The following is a 15,806-nucleotide window of genomic DNA, read 5'->3' as shown; positions in this document are numbered from 1 at the left end:
CATGCAGGGCGGCCAGACCATGATATTTCTCAAAAGAAGCCTGAGTTTGGATTTTTTTTGAAATCGCCCACTATTAAAATATTGGCAATAAATTGAAACTTTTTTTTTTTTTGAAATAAAGAAAACATGGGGTAAACCTAACCAATCAGGTCAGGGAACAGCTTGGGGCCATGGGTCCGTAACCACAGATGGAGGCCCTCCACTCGGAATGAGCTCTCAGACTGGTGGAGGAGATGGAGAATGTTGTCTTAATACCACAAAGGAACGTTGCAACCAGAACTCTGAAAAGAGGTGCTGGGTTCAACCTAAGGGCGTCTTTACTCCAGTTGTCCATTCATTATTCAGAAGTGTTTACTGATCCCCTAGTATGAGCCAGGCTTTAAGCCGAGGCTAGGAATAAACAATGAACAAGACGGGGAAGGGTATAGCTCAGTGGTAGGGTGCATGCCTAGGGTGAATGAGGTCCTGGTTCGATCCCCAGTACCTCCACTAAAAAAAAAAATTAAACATAATTACCTCCCTTCCTCCTGACAAAACCACCAACAAGACAGATAGAGTCCATGCCTTTAAAGAGTATGCAGGCAGGCTAAAAATGGGAATGGTGTTCCAGGCAGGGAGACTTGCATGTGCAAAGGTCCTGAGGTGCAAACAACATGTTGTAGGTGTGGAGCTACAAGCAGATCAGTGCTCAGGGAACTTGCTGTGTGATGGAAATGAGGCTGGAAAGGCAGGAGGGGGTCCGATGACAGTAGTCCATACTGTACATACAATTAAGGAGCTTAAATTTGGCTGAAATTCAGTTGCTTAAATTCATGCTAGCTGTTGGGAGGAGGATGGATTTAGGAGTTGGTAAATACCAGATGTCCAGAGATCTGTCAGGGGAGACTTGGGTAGTGGTCTAGGAATGGGGTTAAAATGAAGACCTGAACTGGGGCATTGTGCAGGGATGGAGAGGTGGGTGTGGATTTGAGAACTGTGCAGGAGTAACAATCAGCAGGATGGTGCTATCTAGCTTGATGGGGACCGTGGGGAAGAGGGAGGAGCCAGGGTTTCTGGCATGTGTGCTTGCTGGACGTGAACTGCCGTGATTGGGGGTAACAGTGGTCTATGCATGGTCTTTGGAGACCTGGCGATCAGCCCGTGGGGGTGAGGGCCCTTCAGAGAGCAGGGATTCGAGCAGCTGTCAGAGAGTGTCCTCCCTGCCCGACTTCATTAGCCTCCGGCTCCCCTGAGCGGCTCCCGGAGTCCCTCCTAGAAACACAGCCACGAAGAACCCAGCCAGGAAAGCATGCACGTCTGCTGGGGAAGGGCGCCACTTTGAGTGACTTTACAACGCTTGTGCTGCAGACACACCTGGCGGTCTTACATGTTTCCTAAGACGAGGCAGGGTTTCACAAACACCAACAAGCAAATCAGAAGAAATATAAACACATATGTAAATGTTGCGGTTTTGAATATTTGTGGCTAAATTTGCCTTTACATTATAATGTGAATTTAAATTTACTGGAAGAACTCATAGGGGGACCAGCTCTTATTTTACTGTGTACTTTATGAGTACCAGGCCCCCTGCGTTTACCCGCTGTCTCGGCGAATCTCCATACTGTCCTTGTGAGGCTGCTTTATTATTGCTGATTTTTAATAAGTAAACAGACCAAGACTGCGGTGAGTTGAGTGCCTCACACTGGGCTGCACTTAGAAGCAACAGAACCAGAATTTCAACCGATCCCACCCCTAAGCTTGTCCTTTTGATTTAAGCCCCTCGTTCTCAACCCTGGCTCCACACTGGGAGCCCTGGGGGAGCTTTAAATAATCCTGCACCAGGTGTTGCCCCCGTGAGTCCAAAGCAGTTGGCCTGAGGTGTGGCCCCTGCGTAGCATTGCTCAGAGCTCCCCAGGAGACCTGAGTGTGCGGCCAGGGTAGAGAACCCCTGCTTGGAATCCGTCTCACATGTTGCTGTAGTGCCTCCGAGTTCAGGGAGCCAGGGGGCTGGTTTCAAAGCCAAAGTTCCCTTTCTGATTACGCCTTTCGTAATCCCAGGCCGGCTTAAAGGGAAGTGTACGGCCATCCTTTAAAGCAAAACAAAACAAGACTGTTGGGATGGATGGAGCGTGGACTGTGAACCAGATCAGGGCTAACTGGTTCCCTGCATGATGTCATGTCTCCCTCCCTACACCGTCCTCACTGTACAGAGGAGGAAACTGAGGCCCAGAGGGTGGACGTGTATGCACAGGTCACAGCGCTGGTGGGTGGTGGCACCAGAATTTAGACACGGGGTCCTGTTTCCTGTCTGGCCCTAGAAACCGCTCTGCTGTGCGCTCACACACACACACACACATACGTGCTCAGCAGTCTTCATTTCTGTTCCTTAAAGTTGCGGCATGGGCTTCGGAGGAGTTAGGGATGTACGTGGGGTGGGAGGCGGGGATCTGGTCTCTATACCAACCTCCAGAGGCCCAGGGCAGTGTGCGCTCAGCTGTGCCAAGGGGCCAGAGGCAGACAGGACCACCGTCCATCCCTGAGGCCTGGCATCCTCTCTCAGCAGAGGCCCCCCTGCCACCCGTCCGGGCCCCTCCAGGTTGGGATGCCCCAAGTGTTGGTGGGGGGACCTGAAGGACCGAGCACCCTGAAACTCCTGTGACTTAACTTCCTGCCTTTACTCTTAGACCCTTGCATTCAACATGAAGGCTGTTGGAACAGGATTAATAATCCTGAAAAATGTAAAAAAAATACCATTTCTTGAGTTTGTGACATTTACGTAGCAGGAACCAGCAAGCGATGAGAATCCGTGCTCTTGTTTGAGTCTCATCACATGCACAGAGAACGGTAAAGTGAGCCCCACATTACTGACGTGAGGCTCACGGCTCATGTGACTTCCTTAAGGTCATCACACAGCTAGGAAGTGGCACTGTTCAACTCTGTGCCGACTCTGCTGCAAAAAAGGGATTGCTTTTTCCTGCCCACTCAGCTAACCACCCTCCTGGCTATACTACCCTATGCCGGAGAAATGACAGGTGTAGACTGTGTTTCAGGTAAACCAAGGACTTGCTTCCTGGTCTCATACGCTGAGTCTTAGCTTACCAGTTAAAGCTGAAAACAGTGCCTGCAGAAATCCCAGTTCAGGCTCTCTGCTTGACAGATGGAGAAATTGAGACCCAGTGAGGCAAAGCGACTTGCCCAAGGTTCTGCAGTCAGCGAGCTCTGGCCTGGGACTAAAACTCAGGTCCCTGGACTTGACGTCTGGTTCTCTTATCAACCACAGGCCTGCTGGTGTCATTCATTTATTCATTCACTCACTCATTTATTTGTTCAGTCTGCTGAGCAGCATTTTGGTGTGTTTGTTAACCTTATTTCACTTGACTCTTGAAATAACCTCATGAGGTTAGTTATAACTCTGACTACTGATGAGGCAGCTGATGTTCAGAGGGGTGAAGTGTGCCATCCAAGACCCCAGCAGGCAGGTGGCAGGGTGAGAACTTGAAACCAGGTCTTGTGGGAGAGGGGAGTAGCTGGGGAGTCAGGGGGAAGTCAGGAGGGAGGCAGGTCAGGGATGCTGCATGGGCAGGTCAGGGCTGCCTTCGGCTGCTGTGGGCTCTGCCTCTGTTCTGGGCTTAGGGGTGAAGTCAGTGGGCTGGAGTTGAATGTAGGGATGAGGCTGGGCCTGTAGACGAAGGGAGGTCATGGAAACGGGTGTCTGAGGTGGGCCCACGGGAGGGGGCACGGATGATCCTCCCTGAGAGGTCTCTGAACAAGACCCCGAGGAGGGCATCCTGGGCACTGCCATCCTCAGAGGGCGGGGTGGTTCCTGCCCACCGCTGAATCGCACCGGGGCCACCGGCTGGGCACGGCCCCTTTCAGGGGGCTTGTCCAGGTCTGCGTCACTGGGTGGGAGTAGGGAGGATGGGGGTGTGGCCCGGTGCTTCCTGCCTGGTCACCTGTACCTCCTGTGGAGTCGAGACAGCTACAGCACTGAAGTGTTTTATAGCTGGAAACAGCTTCTGAGATTATTGGGGCCAGCGTTTCCCAAAGAACAGGGCAGGTAAATGGGATCATTTAGTACCAAGTGTGCGCCACCTCCCTGGTGGAACAGGTACTGAATGACACATACCTGGTACTCAGTGACATTGAATTAACCAACGAGGCATGGATCCCCTCTTCCGGGCTCCTTCAACCCTTGTGATTATGTCGGGAGAGAGCCTCAGCTTGGTAAAGTCTCACCTTGGTGCTGGGCTGTCTTAAACACCTCGCAGAACACCTGCTAATCTCCTCCCAGCCCCTCACCCCAGACCTGAGGCCCGGAGTCTTCACGAAGTGACAGCATCTAATGAGCCATGTGTCATCTTGTTTTGTTTATGGCCTCTCTTCTATCAGTGGCCAGTGGTACTGGCTTTTCGGTTATGGTAGTGTTAGAAAGTTTTTGTTTAAATTAGCAATTATGTTTTCAAAAGGGAGTGCCTCTGTTTTAGGGACAAATATTAAGTCAGTAATCACACAGGCTTTCGTGGGTGTGGCAACTTTTGAAGCAGAAGGGAGGTGACAGAAGGCGGGAGGCACTGAGCCAGCGACCCTCCAGCGCTATTGATGGAACCTGGGAAGGGTTTTGGCCAGAGGCACGCAGCAAGGCGGGGCGAGCAGGCAACTTCCGACCACTTTTCTCTCCTGTGGCTATCTGACAGCCTCCCTTGGCTTCCTCTATTGTTTATAAGCCTGGGGACCAAGATGTGGTGGATGGAGTTCTCCCACAGTGTGTGTCCGGTTATCCCAGCCTCCTTGGACGTGGCTGTACCTTCTGATCTTGTCTCAGACTTGAGAAGCCCCCTGCCTCTGGGCAGATTTCCCCGCCGGGCTGATCTGGGCAGCAGGTGTCTGTCTGCCCCTCGGGAGACCCCTGATGCCTGGCCAGGCGGCCATGTCTCTGACTTCCGGGCCGTGCCTCTGTTGTCATTCTCCTGCGTAACCCCAGCCCACCTTCCCCAGCTTAGCTGGAGTACCATCTCCTCTCGGATAATTTCTCGGGTCCCCGAGGCTGGGTGCCCCTGCTCTGTGCTCTCAGCCACATGCTCTTTCTGTCACAGCACTCGTCATGGGACACTGTCACTGTCTAGTTACTCAGCCATTGCCCCTGTTACATTTTGCACCCCTTGAAGGAAGGGCAGTGGTATCCTTAACTTGGCATTCCCAGAGTCTAGGGCCTGGCATTTAGAAGGCCCACGTGAAGTTTGTTGAACAATATAATAATAATAACAACAACAAAACAACAATTGCTTTTAGTGAACACTCACTGGGTATCCCCATTTTATGAATGACACTGAGCTCAGAGATGGTAAGCAGGGGCACACAGCAAATGACAGAACTAAAACGGGAACCAAGGCAGCCTCTGGAGCCCATATTCTCGGTGCATGTGGCAGCCAGTGTCTCTCTGTCCCTCCCTCTCCACACACACACAGGTACATGGTGAGGCTGGAGATGCTGATGAAAGGTTCCAGCCCTTCGTGCTCCTCTCCCTCTGTTTGCTGTTTGCTAACCTGGCCTCCGTCCCTTCCGGGACCCTGGCCCAGGCTGTCTGTGGGTGCAACCGCCCTCACCCTACAGACTGCCAGGCAGGCCACCGGGACCCGGCTGCCCACCGGGAGCCCATTAGTTAAGTCAGCCGACGGTAGGATTATGCCTTTGCCACAGTGATTTCAGGCCCAGCTGCCAGGCCCGTGTGCAAATTTGTGCTGATTTGATTAGCTTGTTTAGTCATTGCTGCTGATGAGAGCGGACTGCGGCCACCAAATGACATTCTGCTGCCTGCAACTCTGTAATCGCTTTTGGAAGGGATATTATGTTAATATCTCACACAAGAGCCTCCAATCATGCAGAACGTCGGGGCGGCCAGGCCCAGGCCATATGGTGTATCCGAGGTCCTCCTTTGTAATCCTGGGTAATTGAAATCCTCGGCCTCATTCAGACGCGGAAAGGGTTCTTCTGATGGGTAGCAGAGGGCCCTTTGGCAATTTACTCACCAGTCCTTATGGGAACGTTATTTGGGGAATGATGGCAGGGTGGGCGGGGATTCATGCCAGGGAAACTTGACCCTTTTTAAGAACAAAAATCCCTGGAATCTGATTGTTTAAGAAGAAAACCAACAACAACAGTAGTAACTACCCGTTCCTGAGCTCTTCCTGTGTTCCCGGCACTGAGATAATTACATCCAGCACCTTGTGGCAAACTGCCAGACAGATGTCACTCCCATTTCAAAGATGAGGAAACTGAGGCTCAGAGAGAGCCACCAGCTTGCCTAAAGCCACAGGCTAGAAGTGCAGGCACCAGGACCTCTCCCAGCTCTGTCTGATCCCCATGCCCTAGCCTTGGACAGCTACGGTCAGACCAGGAGCTAGAGGGGATTCTGAGAACATCAGAGGCCCCCCCAGACAGCTACCACTTAGCGCAGGGCCTTGAAAACGTGAGCAAGCTTCAGAAACCCCTGGAGATCTTGTTAAAACTCACAGATTGCTAGACCCGATTTCGAGTTATGATGCAATAGGTCTGGGGTAGAACCCAAGAATTTGCATTTCTAGCAAGTTCCCAGGTGTGGCTGATGCTCCAGGTCCAAGGACCCCACTTTGAGAACCACTGGTCTAGGGAATACGTGCTGTAAGCCTGTACTACCCGAGTGTAAGAGGCACATATTTTCATCCCCATTTTTCTGAAGAGGAAACTGAGGCTTGGACAGCTGAATTTACTGTCCTAAAGGCTCCTAGCTAGGATGTGGGACTGGAAAAGAGGTGACTTGTCCATTTCAGGAAGGTCACAGAGCCAGGACTCAGCCCATGTCTTTGATTTGCCATCCAAAGATGTGGCCTCGGGGAGGCGGATGTTGCATTTTGATTTTGCCTCCACCAGAAAGAACACAGAGAACTGTGTCAGTGCTGCTTCTAAGGAGCCGTCTCTGTTGTGGCCCCAGGAGGTCGCCCACATTCTCCTGCAGGCCTTGGCTTGGGCCATGGTGGGCTCCAGAGGAGTGGCCATGTGCGCAGGCCGGCCTGGCCTTTCTGAGGGCTGGCTTGGATCCCCCCTTGAAGCTGACTCGTGCTTGCACAGAGGAACCCCAAGCAGGGATAGGCAGCCTAAAGGGCCAGAACCTGGGGCAAATGAGGAGCCGGGAGGCTCAGGGCAGAGGGGATCTGTTTCCTTCCATTCCACCATCTAGAGTGTTGCATTCTCTGAAGGGAACCTGGTGACAATCAATTACAGGCCCTTCTTTCCTTCTTTCGTGATCAAAGTCTGCCCAGGCTGGCCAGCCAGATAAATCCCTGATCAACCTCCCCTCCCTGCCCTTCACATTTCTACCAGGTGAAGGAAAAGGAAACCATTGATCATGGAGCATCACCCCAGGCTGGGCACAGACCCCATGCCCTGCCATAAAGAAGATGCAATGTTCCCATCATTCCCATTTTACAGATGCACAAACTGAGGCTCAGAAAGGCTTCTGCCAAATGTCACCCATTTGGGACAGAGCAAGGATTTAGAAGTGAGGCTGGCTAACCTCAAACCCAGGCCTCTGTGCACTCCCCCGACTGCATCCTCCCTCTCCCCTTCCTTAAAATGCTGCTGAGCAGTTGTCGGTCTCCTGGAAGAGAAATAGTTTTCACTGACTCCCAAGCGTATTTGCCAGTGGAAATCTTTTCCTTGCTTCTTTCTTTTTTCTAGTGCAGAGTGCCTTATGAGAATCAGATGCTAGGGAATTGAGTTCTTTTGACTTGTGCCCTTGACTTCCAAGCACCAGCCTTCCAGCTCGGGCAGCTGGGTGCCTGGGATGCGCTTGCTAGGCTGGGACCTGTGGAGGGAGCAGGAAGGGGTCCCATTTGCTGTGTTTAATACTGTGTCCCCAAGGCTGGCACAGGGTCTGCTGTATGGCTGGGCCTTGATATATATGTTTGTTTGTTGATGGTGCATGTTTATATGTTACAGCTCAAAGTTCCCAGCAGGACCACCTTCTGAGAACGGAGGCCTCAGATCCCATCCCATTTGGCCCCTGAGTGGCTGGGAGACCTTGGGAAAGTTACCTTCCCTCTCTGGGCCATCGGAGTCCTCCTCTGAGGCCTCCCCCAGCCCATCCCTCCCATGGTTTCTGCCAATTCGGCAGGTGTGAAAGGCTTGGTGACAGGGGACCGTGCTGGGGAGCTGAAGTGCTATCATGGCTACTTTGGTAAGAATAAGAATTTGGACTAAAAGGGAGAGAAGTTTCAGCCCTTAGAAGGGAGATGTCTAGGTCTGCCCTGTCTGAAGACGGAGCCATTCTGCACATGTGGCTATTTAATTAGCCTAATTTATTTAAATTACAATGATGCATGCAGTTTCTCTGGTGTGGCAGCCACATTTCAAGTGCTTGACAGCCACATGTGGCCTGTGGCTACCACATTGGACAGGGCAGGCAGGGGACATGTCCCCCGTGGCGGAGTCCAGCAGGACAGCACTGAGGAGGTCGTGCTGCCCTGTGATGGTCGCAGATGTTTCTTTTTTTCACGTCCTCACATGGCAAATGACGCTTAGCCCTTTGGAAGTCCTCTTGCTCCTGCTTTTAGGAGGAAGAGGGAAACATGCATTTGGAATCACCTACCGAATGCTTTAATTAGCTCCTTTAAAGAAAAAACGAAAAAACAGATAACCTGAAATTCCTGAAGGGTTAACTGAAATTGATTAAGCCCTGCCTCCCTTCTTAGCTCTATAAAACTTTTTAACACCTAGAACAGCCTGCACCTCAGCTCAGCCCGGGCTTGGTTGACAGTGTCCCACATGAGTGACATCCAGATCAATTACCCGGCTTCCTGGGCTGACGCCTCCGGCTTCTGAACAGCATCAAGATCCCAGGTCCCTTTCTCCCCTGGAACATACCCCATGGGGTTCCCACCGCTGCCGTCCCATGCGTGCCATGCAGGCGCAGGGTGACTTGCTGACCTGCTGACTCTGGGCTGTGACTTCTAGTCTCCCAAGGACTGTTACTGGTATCCTCTGGAGCTCCCTGCACTTGCAATAATGACTGCTGAATTCATGGGACTTGTTGGGGTTCAAATTCTACCCCTGCAACTCTTCAGTTGTGTGACACAGGCACGCGACTTAAACTGATTGAGCCCCAGTTTCCTCTTCTGGAAAGTGGGAGCCATGTCATCTTGCTCGCAGGTTGGTGGTGGGGTCGCCTGTGACAGCACAGCGTTTCTCACCCTTCCCTAGTCTGTGTCCTCTTGTGCTCAATGCAAAAATCTCTGCCTTCTTCCTCAAAGTCTCCATGGCCCGATGATAAATAGTTCATGCACATCCACCAACCAAGAATACTTGGTCCAGCTTTCCCACAATTTGTATTAGACTTTCCCCCCAAATATAAAATTATAACATTATGCTGGCTCTATTGTTTCGAGGTATGCACATTCCCTTCTTCTTGCCTCTTTCCATCTTGGTCCTGGTACATCTCCTAGGAGAATGCACCCCCTTCCCCCTACTCCCACAGCAAATAGAACAGGTGGGCAGTGCCTGGCCGTGAGCTGCACAAGGCAGGCACTCACTGAAAACAGTGGTTCCCTCCCATCCCTGCAGGCAGATACGCAACCATGGCCAAATGACCATCAACCAGATTATGGTTTCAAGCAGCATCTCTGCTGATGCCCAAATGTAGATAAAGCCCCCTATTATAGTCTTTCATAGTCGTCTTCACTTATTTAAAAATAGATTTTATTTTTCTGAGCAGTTTCAGGTTTATGGAAAAAATTGCCCAGGAAGTACCGGGAGTTCCCACGTGCTCGCCTCCCCCCCCCCCCGCCCCCAGCTTTCCCTGTTACTAACATCTTGCATTAGTGGACAGTGCCCTTATAATTGCTGAACCAATGCTGGTACATTATTATTAACTAAAGTCCATAGATTCCATTAGGGTTCCCTCTGTGTTGTACACTCTGGGTTTTGACAAACTCATCATGCCTGTATCCACCAAGACGGTGTCAGACAGAATAGTTTCCCCGCCCTAAAAATGCCAGAGCTCCACCCATTCATCCCTCCCTCTTCCCTCTGGACCCAGTTTTCTTCACTCTTTCTTCAGTGCCCTGATGGCGGTGTGTAACGATATAATTCTGGGCTTACTGGATCCAAGTCTGCCTCCGCCGCCGGGCTGTAAGAAGCTTCAAGAAAGCAACCCCTACAATGGACTTTTTCAACACCGTGCTTCATGACATATATTGGTTGCTTGAAACCACTTTGTTGAATGAATGCATGAACGGATGGCTGGGTGAGAAGTGAAGGAACACAGGAGGCTGGCGGGAGGTAGGGTCAGGGCCAGAGGAGGAAGCCCCACCCACATCAGCTCCGCCCCTCTCCATCACGTCCCTGTCAGGAAACTGAAATGGCCAAGACAGTTGTTCCCCAGCCTAACAGCCGGGCCACGTGTGGGTTACCCTGGGGGTCAGGGCAGCCCATCCTCACCCCGTCAGGATGACAAGGCGATGTCACGGGAGCTGGGCCCTCAAGCCGCTTGACAGTGTACAATTAGTCACTGTCTTCATCCTTGTGACTTTTGAAGTCACCTCCAGATTTTCTTGCCCAGTAAATGATTAAGCAGTTAAATAAAGACGGCTCATTAAGGAAACATGCTTCTCTGCGTATCTGCCCCAGTCGCTCCAAAATTTAATCTGTCCATGAGCCAATTTCCATGACAAACACACATTGTCTTTTTTTATCTCCAGAACCTTAACCTTGAAGTCACTCACTGCCCGGGGCTTTTCCTATGCCCCTCTTCCCCTCCCGTCTCCTCTGTGGCCCAAGGAGGGGGTCCTTCCCCCACATCCATCCCCAGGCTTGGGGCTGGCAGGTCCCAGGGGCAGGCGCTTGGAGAGAGGGCAGGGTACCTGCAGGACCCATTTTGCTAGCAGCCAGGGCCGGGCCCATGAAAGCGCCCTTCCTTCTCCAGCACAAGGGAGCTCCTGGGTGTAAGTGGATTGAATTTCCTCGGCCGACAGGTCTGCTTTGTTCTGCTGTCCAGATTTGCGTCTGCCGGACTCCCCGAATTGCTTCTCGAATGCTTTCTGACCTGGTTTCACTGAGGACACCTCAGATCTTTGCCGGGGTCCACAGGGGTGGCCAGAGCGCAGGACTGGCTGCGGGTTGGGTGCCCTCAGATGGGCAGTGAGGGGCCAGGCCAGCCCACACAGGATTTTCTCATGTCAACTCATGCATCCCCTGCCCGGCTTTCTGCTTCCATTCCCTGTGCCCTGAGGCGACTCTCCTGAGGATGAGGCCGTATACTTGCCTCCCCAGCATGGCCGGGGTGAGTGGCACCCCAGATTGCAGCGCTTGTAAGCAGCAGGCCAGGAGGGGACCCCCACCCCACTCCTGAGGTTCTGCGGCTCCCCTGAGCCCTGGATAATGTCCACGCTTCTGCTGGTCCCAGGGCCCTGCATGGGTGAGGTGTATGAAAGAAGGCTTTTGTTGGTTAAAAATACCAGGATGAAAGCTCTTTTCCCTGAATGCCGAATAGAAAGCTATTAAAAGGGGAATTTTCAGTCTAGTTGAATCCTGTGTAAAGACCCAGGCCTTGCTCAAGAAGGAAGAGCTGGCCGTGCGGTGATGAATGTCCAGAGGGATGGCCGGGACCCCCAAGGCTTCTTCCATCGCTGGGCACGGACAGGGCACTGGTAGTCCGTGACACTAGCATTGTGGCCCAGTTGCCCCACCCGCACTCGGGCCCCTTCCTGTGGTTGTGGGCTGGACGCCGTGATCCTCTCTGCACCAACGCCAGCACCCAGCCTCCCCGGGTTACTAGTGTCGCTCCAGGAAAGGACGGAGGCCCAGGTGGAGCTAATGAGCATCCTTCCCTGTTTGGTTTATCTATTTGTTTAGGTTTCGTTTTTTAGCAGGAGTGGGTGGATGTGTTAGAAGCAAAGGGAAAGCTGTAGGCAGCCGCGTTCCTGCCCCCTCACAGAGGCAGCGCATTCAGAGATGTCAAGGCGGGGATGGAGAGGTTTCTGCGCGTGTTTGCCTCCCTGCCCCCAGTGGGCCCTGGTGTCTGCTTCCTACCTGTCTTTTCTGGATTTATTTTTGTCATCCACTAAGTCTCCCTTTTTGCTTATGTTCATTCATTTGAATTCTGTTTCTTTTTTTCTTTCTCTTCCTTTTTTTTTTTTTTTTGCGAGTAAAAGAATGCTGATGGACTCACAAATGGGCAAGGTTGGGTCTCTCCATCTTTTGGGAGATAGGCTAGCAGAGTGGTAGGGAGAGTCGGGGCCAGGCTGCCAGGCTTTGAAGCCTTATGTTATCACTTATTAGCACGTGTTCCTCTGGGCAAGAGCCTCCACTTTCTGTGCTTTGGTTTCTGATCTGTAAAATGGGAATAAAGCCTTACGTGCCTCGTGCTGTTCTCCAGACTGAGTTAATATACACATAAGGGGATCTGAACAGTGCCTGGCATGCAGTCAGCTCGACAGCTGCTATTATTACCGCCTCCCTGGGGCCCAGTGGCTTGTGAACAGAGCCTCCCCAGGCCCAAGTGCTGAAGGAAATGGAGCAAACTCAGAGTGCGAGAGCGATGCTCTCTCGTGACCTAATTAGTAGCCAGCTGGAGGGCTGCTGGTCTTGCTGGCAGATGAGGGGCATCTGGGGTGCCTGCTGAGTCCTGGGAGATGACTGGGGGGCTGGCCTGGGCCCGGGCTCCCAGGGTGCTGGCACCAAAGCCCGTGTAGGGGCTGCCGGGCCCTCCAGCCTAGCCATTCCACCCCGAGGTTTCCCTGAGAGGCTCATGCACATGTGCCCCCGAGTGGTGCACACGAATGGTGGTCCCAGTACTGTTTGAGACAGCGAACTCCTGGATGCCGCCCAAGGCCTGCCGACAGGAGAATGGGTAGATGAACTATGTTATATATCACAATGGAAGACACCAGATACTTGTGAGAGCGAATAAACCACAGCTGCATACTAGGAAAAAATATTTGCAAAAGATATGACTGATTAGGGTTAATATTCATTATATATAAACAGCTCATACCACTCAGCATCAAAAAAAAAAAAAAAAAAACCCGAAAACAATCTGATTAAGAAATGGGCAGAACAACTCCATAGACATTTTTTCCAAAGAGGAAATGCAGATAGCCGACAGGCACATGAAAAGATGCTCGGCATCGCCAATCACCAGGGAGATGCAAATCAAAGCCGCAATGAGGTATCACCTCACATCAGTCACAGTGGCTATCATCGAAAGGAACACAAATAACAAATGTTGGCAGGGATGTAGAGAAAAGGGAACCCTTGCATATTGCTGATGGGAATGTAAATTGGTGCAGCCACTGTGGACAACAGGATGGAGGCTTCTCAAACTACTACAAATGGAACTACTACAGGACCCAGCAATTCCACTCCTGGATATACATCCGAAGGAAAAAAAAATAATTCGAAAAGATACATGCATCCCAATGTTCGTAGCAGCACAATTTACAGTAGCCTTGGTATGGAAGCAGCGTAAGTGTCCATCGACAGATAAATGAATAAACGGGCTGTGGTATATATATACATAGAATACTACTCAGCCATAAAAAAGAATGAAATAATGCCATTTATAGCAACATGGATGGACTTGGAGGGTATTACGCTAAGTGAAAAAAGACAGAGAAAGACAAATACTGTATGATATTACTTATATGTGGAATCTAAAAAATACAACAAACTAGTGAATATAACAAAAAAGAAGCAGACTCACAGATACAGAGAATAAACTAGTGGTTACCAGGGGCGGGGGTGGGGGGCAATATAGGGATGAGAGAGTGGGAGGCACAAACTACTAGGTATAAAATAAGCCACAAGGATATATTATACAATATGGAGAATATAGCCATTGTTTAAAAAAAATTTTTTTTTTAATGGAGACACTGGGGATTGAACCCAGGACCTTGTGCATGTTAAACATGCATTCTACCACAGAGATACCCTCCCTGTGCCAATGTTTTATAATAACTATAAATGTAGTATAACCTCTAAAAATTGTGAGTCACTAAATTGTACCCCTGTAACGTATAATATTAGTGCACATCGACTATACTTCAGTTAAAAATAAAAACTACACCCACGTGCATCAACATGGATCAGTGGGAGACACAGGATACTGAACTTAAAATGCAAGCGGCAGAGGATCTAAGATGCGTTTTTAATCAAGCTTGAAAACAAGAAAATCCGCACTATGTTGTTTAGAGACACATTTGCATTTGATAAACACAGAAGGCAAAACAAGGAGAAGAGACCAAAGTGAAATGCAGGGCATGGTCAGCTTGACTTTGCTGTTAGATATGTTTCTCCCCACCTTCTGTTTTCTTTCTTCCTTCCTTTCTCCTTCCTCCCTCCCTGATTCGTTCATTTCTTCCTTCCTTCCTTCTCTTTCTTTTTCTTTCTTTTCCTTCTTTCTTTCTTTCCTTCTTTCTTCCTTCCTCCCTTCCTCTCTCTCTCTTTCTTTCTTCCTTCCTCCCTTCCTCTCTCTCTCTTTCTTTCTTCCTTCCTTTCTTCCTTCCTTCCTTCCTTTCTTTCTTCCTTCCTTCCTTTCTTTATTCCTTCCTTCCTTCCCTTCCTTTCCTTTCTTCCTTCCTTTCCTTCCCTTCCTTCCTTCCCTTCCTTCCTTTCCTTTCTTCCTTCCTTTCCTTTCCTTCCTTCCTTCCTTCCTCCCTCACCCCCCCCCTTTCTTTCTCTCTCTCTCTCTCTTTTTCTTCTTTCTGTATTTTAATATGCAGGGATAAATTTGCCCCCCCCAAAATAAATTACAAAACAATTTTCAGAGCACTGGGCTTGGAGTAGCCCCCCTCCCAGTCCCGCTGTGCTGTAGTTGCCCGGATGCCCCTGCAGCTCCCTCCCCGCCCCCTCCCTCCCCCCCTCTACTTCAGCCTCTACTCAACCCCGGAGGGATCTTCGAAATCACTTGTCATTGGGCCACTTTCCTGCTTAAAACTGAAAGCCTGAGGCCATCTGAGCCCATTCTCCTCTTTAGCCACGTTGATCCCTGACCTTTGTAGCCAGAAGCAGAATTCCTTGAACAGAAGGCCTGCTTCCTGCCTCTGGGTCTTTGCTCAAGCTGTACTCGGGAGAACAAGTCAGGTCTGGGCAGCTTCTTCAAGGTCTCAGGGTGCAGCAGCCAAAAGAGATCATGTTTAGGCTCCATTCTTTGCTGTGAATTCTACCTGGAATGACTTTACTGACCCTGACTAATCCTGCAGGGCTCATTTCAAGAAACACCACCTCCAGGAAGCCTTCCTGATGCCCACCCTTTGTTCTCACAGCCCTTTGTTAATCAAAGTACCCTGAACTTTCCATGGTGCTTTTAAATTTGCTGTCTATGCGTCTCCTCCACTAGACTGTATCACCCTGAAGGCAAGGACTGGGGCTTAGTTTTGGTTATAACTGCACTGATTCTGGCACTGTGGCCTTAAACGTCAGCTCCATGCGGAGGGGACTGTGTCAGTTTTGTTTATCTATGAATTCCAAGTGCTTAGAACAGAGCCTGGGCCATTCAGACACGTCAGAAACATTTACCGTATGAACGGATGGATGCTACGCTGTACTGAGTAGAATTCTACGAAGTAGCTGTGTGAGCTTGGGTCGGACACTTGACCTCTCTGGGCCTCTCCTTCTCTCTAAATGGGGATATGAATAGTACTGTTCTTGAAGGGTGACTGAGGATTGCTGAAAAGACGCGTGTGAAAGTACCTAGCAAATAGCAGGCACATAACCCAAGCTGCGTGCATACGAATCTAAGTCTGACTCCAAAGGCCTGAGACAGATTCCCAGTGGGCCTTGAGGTTGTCCGTCTGAGC

General features: G+C 50.6%; 1 long non-coding RNA gene across 2 annotated transcripts in view; it reads left to right on the top strand.

The window, feature by feature from the left end:
* LOC123613430 (uncharacterized) overlaps positions 1-15,806 on the top strand; it is a 463,022-nt gene that overhangs the window by 369,199 nt on the left and 78,017 nt on the right. The window lies entirely within an intron of this gene.

The sequence above is a fragment of the Camelus bactrianus genome, chromosome 22 (assembly GCF_048773025.1).
Source record: "Camelus bactrianus isolate YW-2024 breed Bactrian camel chromosome 22, ASM4877302v1, whole genome shotgun sequence".
Lineage (NCBI taxonomy): Eukaryota > Metazoa > Chordata > Mammalia > Artiodactyla > Camelidae > Camelus > Camelus bactrianus.
This window is presented reverse-complemented; position numbering and strand designations above follow the sequence as displayed.